The following is a 12,568-nucleotide window of genomic DNA, read 5'->3' as shown; positions in this document are numbered from 1 at the left end:
AAAAGGAGCATGGAGTGATCAATTTACTTAATTGAAAAGCCCAAACCATGCCTCACGTTTTGTTCCTATTATAGAATCAAAGAATGGTTTGGGTTGGAAGGGACCTTAAAGCTCATCCAGTTCCAACCCTCTGCCACGGGCAGGGACACCTTCCACTAGACCAGGTTGCTCCAAGCCCCGTCCAACCTGGCCTGGAACACTGCCAGGAATGGGGCAGACACAACTTCTCTGGACACCTTGTGCCAGTGTCTCACAACCCTCACAGGAAAGAACTTCTTCCTAAAGTATGATGTAGTGTCATTTTTTAACCACGTTTGCCAAGAAAATGAGGTGGCTGCTTTCTTGTCTATCTATCTTCATACACTGATCTGCCTGTCTTCCAGTTAGTGTCCTCTTCCCCCGTTAGCTCTTCAACTTATTAACAGATATTAGCTGAGGTAGGCAGAGGAACAGTGTTCTCAGAAGTACTTGCTTCTGTATGCTACGGTTAGCAGAGGATTGAGAACCCATTAATGTTACGAGTAATGGAAAGGCAGGAGAATGTGGTTATGGTCAGTTCTGCTGGCCCACTGAGCAACATGAAAGCACTGGCTGCCCAGGAAGCATATGCATGTTTCTGCATCACCATAAGGATGTGCTGCCCCTTGACCAGGAACTGGGCCAAATAAAAGCCATTAGGGAATTTGGGACATAGAAAGAGCTGGGTATTTTACAGCAGAGGTAACTGATTTAGGGTATAAGGCTAGAAGGGGCATCATGGTATGGAGGAGTGCTGGGAAATCATTGTGTTCAAGAGAAGTTGCTGGAACCAGTACTGTTACAACAGTGGGTATTTAGAATCATAGAATCATAGAATCATAAGGGTTGGAAAGGACCTTAAGATCATCTAGTTCCAACCCCCCTGCCATGGGCAGGGACATCTTGCCCTAAACCACGTGGTTCAAGGCTCTGTCCAACCTGGCCTTGAACACCGCCAGGGATGGAGCATCCACAACCTCCCTGGGCAACCCATTCCAGTGCTTCACCACCCTCACTGTAAAGAACTTCTTCCTTATATCTAGTCTAAACTTCCCCTGTTTAAGTTTGAACCCATTACCCCTTGTCCTACCACTACAGTCCCTAAGGAAGAGTCCCTCCCCAGCATCCTTGTAGACCCCCTTCAGATACTGGAAGGCTGCTATGAGGTCACCACGCAGCCTTCTCTTCTCCAGGCTGAACAGCCCCAACTCTCTCAGCCTGTCTTCATACGGGAGGTGCTCCAGCCCTCTTATCATCCTCGTGGCCCTCCTCTGGACTCGCTCCAACAGCTCCATGTCCTTTTTATGTTGAGGACACCAGAACTGTACGCAGTACTCCATGTGAGGTCTCACGAGAGCAGAGTAGAGGGGCAGGATCACCTCCTTCGACCTGCTGGTCACGCTTCTTTTGATGCAGCCCAGGATACGGTTGGCTTTCTGGGCTGCAAGCGCACACTGCCGACTCATGTTAAGCTTCTCGTCAACCAACACCCCCAAGTCCTTTTCTGCAGGGCTGCTCTGAATCTCTTCTCTGCCCAGCCTGTAGCAGTGCCTGGGATTGCCCCGACCCAGGTGTAGGACCTTACACTTGGCTTGGTTAAACTTCATAAGATTGTCATCGGCCCACCTCACAAGCGTGTCAAGGTCCCTCTGGATGGCATCCCTTCCCTCCAGCGTATCAACCGAACCACACAGCTTGGTGTCGTCGGCAAACTTGCTGAGGGCGCACTCAATCCCACTGTCCATGTCGCCGACAAAGATGTTGAACAGGACCGGTCCCAACACCGATCCCTGAGGGACACCACTCGTTACGGGTTTCCAACTGGACATCGAGCCATTTACCACAACTCTTTGCATGCGGCCATCGAGCCAGTTTCTTATCCACCGAGTGGTCCATCTATCAAATTTATGTCTCTCCAATTTAGAGACAAGGATGTCGTGCGGGACAGTGTCGAACGCTTTGCACAAGTCCAGGTAGATGACGTCAACTGCTCTGCCGCTGTCCATCAGTTCCGTGGCTCCATCATAGAAGCCACCAAATTGGTCAGGCAGGATTTCCCCTTAGTGAAGCCATGTTGGCTGTCACCAACCACCTCGTTGTTTTTCATGTGCCTTAGCATGTTTTCCAGGAGAAACTGTTCCAAGATTTTGCCAGGCACAGAGGTGAGACTGACTGGTCTGTAGTTCCCCGGGTCTTCCACCTTCCCCTTCTTGAAAATGGGGGTTATATTACCCTTCTTCCAGTCATCGGGAACTTCACCTGACTGCCAGGATTTTTCGAATATGATGGACAGTGGCTTAGCAACTTCATTCGCCAGCTCCTTCAGGACCCGTGGATGGATTTCATCAGGTCCCATGGACTTGTGCACGTTCAGGTTCTTAAGATGGTCTCGAACCTGATCCTCTCCTACAGTGGGCCTAAGGTCTTCGTTCTCACAGTCCCTGCATTTGCTTTCCAAGACTTGGGTTGTGTGGTCAGAGCATTTGCTGGTGAAGACTGAGGCAAAGAAGTCATTAAGAACCTCAGTCTTCTCCAAATCCATGGTAGCCAGTTCTCCTGATAGCTTCTGGAGAGGGCCCACATTGTCCCTAGTCTGTCTTTTATTTGCTACGTATCTATAGAATCCTTTCCTGTTATCTTTTACATCCCTTGCCAAACTTAATTCTAGCTGGGCCTTAGCTTTCCTAACCTGGTCCCTAGCTTCTCGGGCAATGCTCCTATATTCTTCCCAGGCCGCCTGTCCTTGCTTCCACCTTCTATAAGCTTCTTTTTTCCCTCTAAGTTTCCGCAGCAGCTCCTTGTCCATCCATGGAGGTCTCCTGGCCCTCCTGCTGCACTTTCTTCTAGTCGGGATGCAACACTCTTGAGCACGTAGCAGGTGATCCTTGAATACCGACCAGCAGTCTTGGGCCCCCCTGCCCTCTAGGACTGTATCCCATGAAACCTTACTAAGGAGGTTCCTGAAGAGGCCAAAGTCTGCTTTCTTGAAGTCCAGGGCAGTGAGCTTGCTGCACGCTCTTCTCACCGTCCTGAGGATCTCAAACTCAACCATCTCGTGATCACTAGAGCCAAGGCTGCCCTGGAGCGTCACATTTCCAACCAGTCCCTCCCTGCTGGTGAGCACAAGGTCCAGCATGGCACCTCTCCTCGTCGGCTCCTCTACTGCTTGAAAGAGGAAGTTGTCTTCCACACAATCGAGGAACCTCCTGGATTGCTTGTGCCGGGCCGTACCGTCCCTCCAGCAGATGTCAGGATAGTTGAAGTCCCCCATGAGGACCAGGGCCTGCGAGCGTGAGGCTGCTCCTATCTGTCTGTAGAGCGCTTCATCCACAGAGTCCTCTTGATCAGGTAGCCTGTAACAGATCCCCACCGTAATGTCCCCCGTTGCTGTTTTCCCTTTGATCCTGACCTACAAACACTCTGTTACCTCATCACCCATCCCCAGACAGAGTTCCATACTCTCTAGCCTATCACTGACATAGATAGCAACACCCCCTCCCCGTCTGCCTGGCCTGTCTTTTCTAAACAGCCTGTAACCTTCCATTCCGACATTCCAGTCATAGGAGCCATCCCACCATGTTTCTGTGATACCAATGACATCATATTCCCGTAGCCTTGCACACATCTCTAATTCCTCTTGCTTGTTCCCCATACTAGGGGCGTTTGTATAGAGGCACCTTAGCCGAGCTCCAAATGGAGCCGACTCAATGGCTGGGGCAGCTGGAACATCTCTACATCACTCCAAGCACTTATTACAGGTGCTGGCAACTGACCAGGAATGTTGGGATGGATCAATGCTCCCCTCCCCCAACACATCTAGTTTAAAGCTTTCCTGACCAGCCTGGCAAGCCTCCTACCAAAACAGCTCTTCCCCTTCTTTGTCAGACCAGCTCCACCAGCCTCCAGTAGATCTGGCCGCCCAAATGGAGCCCCATGTTCTAAATAGCCAAACCCCTGACTATGGCACCAGCTTTCTAACCATTTATTAACCTGCCAAACGCGCCTAGCCTTTTTAAGGTCCTCCCCTTTGCCCTGGAGAATCGATGAAAAAACTATCTGAGCTCCAGAGCCCCTAACCACCTCTCCCAGGGCTCTGTAGTCCTTCTTAATGTTTTCCAGGCTTACTTCTATCTATATCTCTAGCACCCACATGGACCACTAGGAGGGGGTAATAGTCAGCAGGACTTACTAGAGCAGGCAGCCTCTCAGCAACATCCCTGATTCGAGCCCCCGGCAGGCAACACACCTCCCTCGAGACTGGATCAGGCCAGCAGATGAGCGCCTCTGTGCCTTTCAAAGCAGAGTCCCCTACTACTATGACCCTCCTCTTTTTCCTGGAGGCACCAGTAGCGATCCTCTTTACTGGTGCATCAGCAGGGTGCTCATTAGGTGTGGTGGGTGCTTTCTCATTAGCCCCCTGCAGAACCGCGAAGCGGTTCTGGGTGGGGACATCAGATTTAGGAGGAAGCCCCTTGTCGTTAATTGTCCTCTTCCTCCTTTTTTTGTTTGTTTTTCTCGTGACTAATTCCCAGCTTCCTGGGTTGCTGCTCTCCTTCTTTCCTATATGAGCAGTGCTAGACGTTTGCAGCCCCTGTGCAGTTTGGGCCTGGGGCAAGCAGCCCAGCTTCCTCTCAATACAGGATGTCAGACGCAAATCTTTAAGAAATAAAGCTGTGCAAACACAAAGCCTCAGTGAACAAGCTGTTGTACCTCTTCTGTCTTTGAAACCTCATTAAGAAAACATTGTCTGTAAAAAGATAATGATAGAGCATACTCCTAGCCCTGCTGCCTTTCTGGATCTGAATTAACTTTGCAATAACTGCATTTTACCACCCCTGCTAGGAGGCTGCCTTAAGTATATTTGCTCTGAGTCAAATGTACAGTCACTGCCAGAGCCCAGGCGAAACCATGGGGATCCTAACTCTTAACATATGTATGAACAGCTATTTTAGATGGCCTAGTGACTGAGGATATCCACACAGAGCTGACAGAGATGAGACAGGTACAGCAGGAAAACTGTACCCTCCTGGAGCAGCAGGTGAAACACAAGAAGGCATCTCAAATACAGACACCTATGTGTGGACAAGTGAATTATGTCTCCTAATTCAGGGCTCCACTGACAACTCATGTATAGGGATGCACCTGTATTTGTTTAGACTTCTATATATCTATGCATTATTCTCAAATTTAATTATTCCCTAAAAGTCTTACAGCTAATCTTCAGCAAGATGTTTTTCACACTAAGTTCAAAACTGAATGTTTTGAAATGAGTGACTAGCTTTATACTAACAAATGCGAAGGCATTTAAAGGGTATAGAAATGCTGCATTTTGGATTTATTCCGAAACAGTTGTTTGATCTAAGTTAGTCTAGGCTTCCTCTGCCACTGATCATGATGGCAACCTAAATAAATCCTTTTGACTGGATATCCACTTTCAACAGACTTTGGTCTTTGAGCTGCAGGTTGCATTTCTTTCCCCATTTCCAAAGCGAGAATCTGTGATTTTTATTTTTTTTCTTTTTTATTGAGTATTTTGCTAAAAATTGACCTAAAGGAACAAGCAAAGATGTTAAATAACTTCAACAGAAGCTCAAATACTGTAACATGAAATACATATGTTGCTTCAACTGGTTATAACAGGAATCTCGCGCTTCCTACCCTGCACTGCAACAGGGAGTTGTTGCGCTGGGGAGACATAGGACTTGGAGTTGTCTGTGTGTCAGGGATGTGTGTGCTGCCAGCAAAAGATACCAGCACTGGAGCCTTCAGGATCATTTCAAAAGAATACTTGGCATAGCATTTTCATTCTTCTTCTCGAGTTTGTGGTACATCATCATAATTCCTAAAGAGAAAACTCAGTGAAGCATCACTGCTTTCCCCTTCTTTCTATGAATATTTCTGCTGCCTGAGGCAGACCCTAGCGGTGCCGTTGCACTCTGTGGTTCTGACTCTCCTCTTTCTTTTCATATTTGGCTCCTGTATAAGCACTTATATTTTTAAAGTAAGCAGTTTTTATCTTCTTTCCTCTACTCAGGTCATCTATAGTTATATAATCTTCTTTGGCATGTTGCTCACTGTCAATGTGTGTTATCTTCCTGCTCCTGGATCTCTCCCACGCCCCTCAGCAGTGGCATGCAAACACCACATCCTGCTCTATTGAAGAAACCATGCAGTTCTAATCTTTGTCACACAGCTAAACAATCACTCCTTGTAATCCTCCGACATGTGTTCCAGCAGTGTCTCAGTTGCATCCCCTAATCTCACACTCTCCCCAGTGTGAGAGAGGGGTTTTCTGCTTAAAAGAATGGAGAAGTAGCAACAGTGAATATTTCTCATGACAGCAGCTCTGCAAAACACCCTAATGCAGTCATGCAGATTCCTTTCCCCCTTTCCCTCCCCCCTGTATCATTAACTCTGTCTTTGGTGGTCTCCACAGATTGGCTGAAGTTCCTCAGTTTTTATATCCCTGTCCTGTCCTTTGCATTGCCATATCCCTCAGCCCTGTCTAGTTCCCCCAGAATAGTGTCTTGGGCCTCTCTGGAGCAGAGAAAATTTAAAATGTTGGCATCGTATTAACATAATTCACAAAACAAACCACAAATATACTTGCTGTCTACAGCAGTACTGTCAACAACCTAACCTGGGATTCAAGCAATCTATATGCAATCTGATCTGTTTAAGCTTTGTCCCTGAAGATGAGATTAGATATCGCTTCTTCTCTGTTATTTATCTGTTCTGCAAGCACTTGTCTCAGCAGACTAATACAAATGGGCTTTTCTAGGCTTTCCTAGCAAGTAAATAGGAATAAAGTACCACGTCCTTCAAAACCCACAGACCTGGACTATGTTTTATAGTGGCTTATGCAACTGAACAAATTGGAGATGAAATGCACAAGGCACTTCCTGTCAGAACCGGCTGGAAACCAACAAAGGCTTTCTGTTTTTCATATCATTACACTTAAAGGTCTTAAGCAGGGCAACAGATGATGCCTTTTCTCTTTCCACTCACTCCCACCAAGGCATACTGCGTGCAAAGGCATTTTTCTTATTCTGCTATTCCACTACAGTCCCCATTTTCATGTGCCACAGCAGGTTCCTCTGATAAACCATGGCTGTAAGACTCACCAGCCCATTTCCAACAAACTTGCCAATAACCATCGTACCAGATAATAGGATGCTATAGTCAGGGTTCATTTCAACACAAAGGCAAGTTAGTCAGAAGAGCCTCTTTTCCCTGGTGAGAAGAGCCAGCATCACTCACTCTGAGGAGTACTGGGTGGGAGGTACACGCTTTGTTGGTTTTTTTTGGTTCTGCAGTACAAAAAATTAAAATGTTTTAAGATGTATATGGCATGGCCTAGTATGGTTTCACTGAGGCAGGGTGCCAGGGCATATTATGTAAAGTGTTGATCTTTCTTACGTATTAAATTGGATATAGAACAGTCAGTTTCCACTCCTCCTTTCTGGCAACAGGCCCAGCTTCATGTGCTTCCATATAAACTGGGCCACTCGTAGCACAATAGCTGCCCAAGGTATCAGCAAGACTCAGAAACTCCAGTGGTCCTGTTGATGACGGCAGTTCTCTTCTCAAGAATCAAGAGTATGCTTTTCTGCTTGTTCCTCCCATGTTTTTGTTCTGGCCAGCCTACATCTCCACTGCTGCATTCCTCTGCCTTCCTGGATCCTTCAAACATGGTCTACCTCTGCTGGGACCATGATGAACAGGAGCTGATGACATTTGAGCATCCATACAACTGGCTGGATGGCATTTGGATTCAGCCCTCATGGAGTCTGACATTGTGATAGGAGGTGTCTTCCCAAACAGCAGCATGTACTTCTCTGTAAATTGAAAAGACTTCCTCTGCATGCCCCTTTGCAAAAGGTCATGCTCCAAGTATATTGGCTTGAAAGCGTATGGGCTCAACTGGCTAAAGGTAAGTGTCAGAGGCCATTTGAAAACCTTAGCTGGCATGGCCTCTGACAGTCCAGAAGAAGCCAGATCTTCTGCAGGTCCTGTGTCATGCCTGCTAGCCCCAGGCAGCTACCTGAGATACCCTATGGTATCCCAGATGGCACTAGATGATGTTACTTAGGCAAATAAACTGATCCCATCTGCAAGTCAAAACCACAGCCAGAACCAATTAGATATGGCTGAAGCAATCACCTACCATGAAGCTAGAAGAGGTTGCTGGGAGTGTAACTTCTGATTCATCCAAACCAGAGGTCAGTTCAGACAGGAGTCAGGTGTGAAACTGCCATGTTTTCCCTCACTGAAGCTCTTCAAAGGCTAATTTACTTGGTTACCTCTGTAGTAAGTGGAGATGTGTTTACCTCCAAAGATTGCTTCTTCCTGATGGTCTTGTCTCCCATAGGAATAGAATAGGACATCCTTGGAACTTGCTGCTTTTTTCCATTGTCTGTAAAGGCAACCACTGAGGATAGATGCCTGATGTTAAAACAGCCGGAATTTAGAAGAACAAAATGCCACTGTGGGTGTTAAATTTAAAAGAAAAAAAAGGATGTTATTTGGGGGGTTTTAATAGTGAAAAAGAAACAGGCAGTTTAATGTTATCCAGATACAGAAAGAAAAAGTTTACACTGATGAAGTGTTTGTAAGTCACAGTGGTTTTATTTTGTTCAGATGTTTTCAGTTCCCTTTTTACACAACTATAAAATGTGGTTTGCCTGCAATGTGTCAGCGTTTGTCTGAAATGAGGGAACTTTGGAAGGGGTGAGGTAGCTAGCCTTACTTGTAGTCATTAGTTGGTTGCAAAACTGTTCTTGTAATACCCAGTTTTGAAATCTTCTTTGTGATTGTGACACGAACAGGGAATTTTTGGCTGTGAATGACTACAGTAAAAAAAAATAGATCAATTTAGAAGAAACGCTTATTCTTTATTTTTTAATAATTATTTTTCTATATGTGATTTGGGGTAAAAAAAAAATTTATCTTAAAAGATCATCCTGAAAGGAAAATAGAAATGTTTGGTTTCAAAAATATTAAACATTCCATTACTTTAAGAAGAGATATTTAACATTTTCAATGTTTTTCTTCATTGGTAGCTGAAACTCTTTGTTTATATTAGCAAATAATTTTGGTCCCACAAAAGTTTTAGGCTTTTTCAATTCTTTTACATGTCAGAAAATATCTCCCAATTATTTAGGCCTGGAGACATTCCAGTAAACAAGTACATTAGTGACCACAAAAATCTACATTTGCTGAGTAGGCTGTAAAGCACATCCACAGAAACCTTGGAGCAGTTTGAAGGGAAAACATGCTAGTTACTGTAAATGAAGTTTGAGTGGGGTTTTCCATTTGCATTCTTCTTTCTAACCCTCTCTCTCACATCCTTGGTTTTTGTTTTAATATTCCTCTTTACTACAACCATAACAAAGTCATTATCTAAGTAATATCCAATGGGTGAAAAACTAGTGAAAAAGGCTTGTTTTCACAAAGGTGTTTTTTTTCCCAGCTGTTTATTGTCTTCCTCTTTCATAAAGTATACTTACTTTTAAATATTTTATTCATTTCAAAATAGCTCATTTGCATACTTATCTTTGAATCTGGATCTTTTAATGAAAGAGTGCAACAAGTATTTCAAACCTGCATCACTTTATGTTTAAATATTCAGATAATGAATGTCTGGATACTGTTCAAGTTGTGGGAGCTGTACAGTGGTGCTAAAGATCTTTGCATAACCTAGAGCAAGCAGATGCAGTTCATATACTGTTAATGTGCTTTTGGCAATATTTACAAATAATTACCATTTTGCGATTCTATGATACGATGCTATGATGACTTACACAAGAAGCTAACAAAACTGTAGTCTGCTGATTCCTCATTACCAGCTACCGTTGAGCACAAATGTACTCAATGTACACAAATGTACTCCAGGTGCACAAATGTACGCCTGGATCTGCCCCATCATGTAAGGAAAGTGGCATGCCTCGTTACTGCATTTGGCACTGATGACAAAGTCCAGTTCTTTAAAGGACAAAGATTTTCCAAGTCTCTTTTCTTGATGAGGTACAGAGGCCCGTCTGGCTCAACTGACCCCAAAATATTCTTCACCTATGACCAGAGGTTGGACAATGTAAGTATTGGACAAGAACTTTACTTGGTATGTTAAAAATTTACACTTCTTTTGCCTTGCTTTTCAAAATTGACCATGCCCATGCTGTTCAAAAGATGGACATGACTGATCTTGGAAACATGCAAATAGAGCTGGCAAGAGTAGGAATGAAGTGGGAATGGAAGGCTTGCTGTGGTTGGGTAAAGGGCTTATTTCTTAGGAAAAAGCTGTGAGGTTTCGCCTATTCTCTTGACTAGAGTTTAGGGAGCCAAACACAGACTGTGGTACTTCTGAATTGCAATGTAACTATTAACTCAGGCATATATGTATACAGGTCTATCGTCCCATCCATACAGCCCCATATAAAAATATCTATAATATACTGAAGATATTTACTGCTTCCCATCCTAGTTTTGTGGGAACTACACAACATCACAGAGAAGAGAAATAACTTGTATGCATTTACCTGCTTTTGACAAGTCTTTGACTAAGAGCTCAAAATATTTAATACACACTAGAGTGTGTGCTGCCTCCAGTATTAACTTATGCAGCATCTCAGTGTCAGATATATGGATATTTACCAGGCAAGCTGGAGACCCCATTAGCATCACCTCATGATACATGAGCTATTCTTGTCAAATGGAGTTCAAAAGTACCATCTCGGGGTGGTATTGCATTAACAACTTACTTTTTTAAACAGCACCAGCCCACAGAGTCAGCACTCACTCAAGCTGCAGCAAAATCTGCTGATTAGTGTGGGCAATATTCCATAGTAAAGAGGGATGCTATTTTTATATATATATTTGTGGGATTAGTGCTATCATGTGCTGTGCTTGTGACTCCAGAAAATCAGCAATTAAAAATGTTCAATAACTGGATGGATGATTTCAGTTCAGTCAGTTCATGTTACAACAGGCAAATTAGTAATGCAGTTCCCTTTTGGAAAAAAAATCAACCCCAAAAACCAAACCAAACAAAAAAAAAAAAAAAAAAAAAAAAGAAAAAAAAAACCAAACAGAAAAATCTGAATCTGAAAGAAAAAGAATTTAAGACTTCCTGGAGCTGACAAATGTGTTTGCCCTTCCCCAGGATACAGTTTCATCTTCTTGAACCTTTAATCCTCTCATTCATTGCAACCAAAAACCAAGTAGTTCTTTTCTAAAAGCATCATCTTTCCTCTTTCCTTCCCCCCATACCCCCCACTGTTCTGGGTCTCATTCTGCTTGCATTGGTTGCCTTTGGCTTCTCCAATTCCCTGTGCACATTACTGAGTTGCCAGGGGAACCTTCAGGTGACCCATGCATGTTTCTTTTCCAGTTTGCTGTTCCATTTGAAGAAACCACATACCCCTGTACCTTTATCCCACTGCCCACTGTCAAGCAGAAACACCATTATCTACAAGGTAAACTTGCAGGTTTGTCACAATTGGGGAAAAACAGGGCAAGACAGACTTGCTCCAGACTTGCTCCTTCAATCATGTATACGAGCATGTCTTTTACATTTTAGTATAAATTTGGGAGCATTCTGTTTGTCCATCACTGCCACTGGGATAAGCCAGCTAATTTGCCTGCCTTGTGTGGGGATAAGCTGTCTTGTTTCTAGCTTTGAAGTACCTTTGTCTTTCTGTACACCACAGCTGAAGAAATGTTGCTACAGCTCTGATGTCTGAGTGTAGTGAGCTCAGCACCATGTTACCTATTGGTATCTTTGACAGCATCCTCCAGAATTTTCTATATTGAAAGGACTTTTACTTTTGTCCTTTGAAATTGATAAGAATATTTGTATAAAAGGCCCTCCTTGGAGCTCCCTAGTGGATCATCCCACCCCAAAACCACAAACACACACATATACACAGTATAGAGAGCATACTCACCCCGAAAATAGTTAGGAACAGAGTTTAATAAGACAGTTTAGCTTGCAGTGATCATGTATCAGGTTTGGTCAGATGAACATACTGACCAGCTGTCTGCTTAGGTACACTGGACTCTCCTTTTTGTCTCTCAATCTTCCCATGTTTGTTTCTCTCTTTCCCTATCCTTGACCTCTTACCTGAGTGTCTGGTAATAATTTCTTCATATTCCCACAATCTACTTAGAATATCCCTTAAATTTTACACAACCCCACAATCCCCCTCATTCAACCCATAGGCGTGCTCCCTCTTATGAGACCTGCAGTAATCTTGTTTTTCTTTTCATCCATTTTCAAAATTTTTCATTGAACCTTCTAAGGTTTATGTTTTGATGGATCTTTTAATGGCCCACTGATAGTGTCGTACAATTTCTACTTTTACTCTTTCTATTATCTGCTCATTCTTATAGTTCATGTATCTGCATGTTTAACTTGTATCTTTCCTGTGTCTTGTCTTCTATACACAGCTGATACCAAGATATGCTTACAGTACCCAGCATGAGGTATTTATGCCAGAGTACCAAAAGCCAGAAAAGCAATTTTCAGAAAGGCTAACCAGAGCAACCTTTC

This window comes from Strigops habroptila, chromosome 3 (genome assembly GCF_004027225.2).
Source record: "Strigops habroptila isolate Jane chromosome 3, bStrHab1.2.pri, whole genome shotgun sequence".
Taxonomy (NCBI): Eukaryota; Metazoa; Chordata; class Aves; order Psittaciformes; family Psittacidae; genus Strigops; species Strigops habroptila.
Note: the sequence above shows the minus strand (reverse complement) of the source record.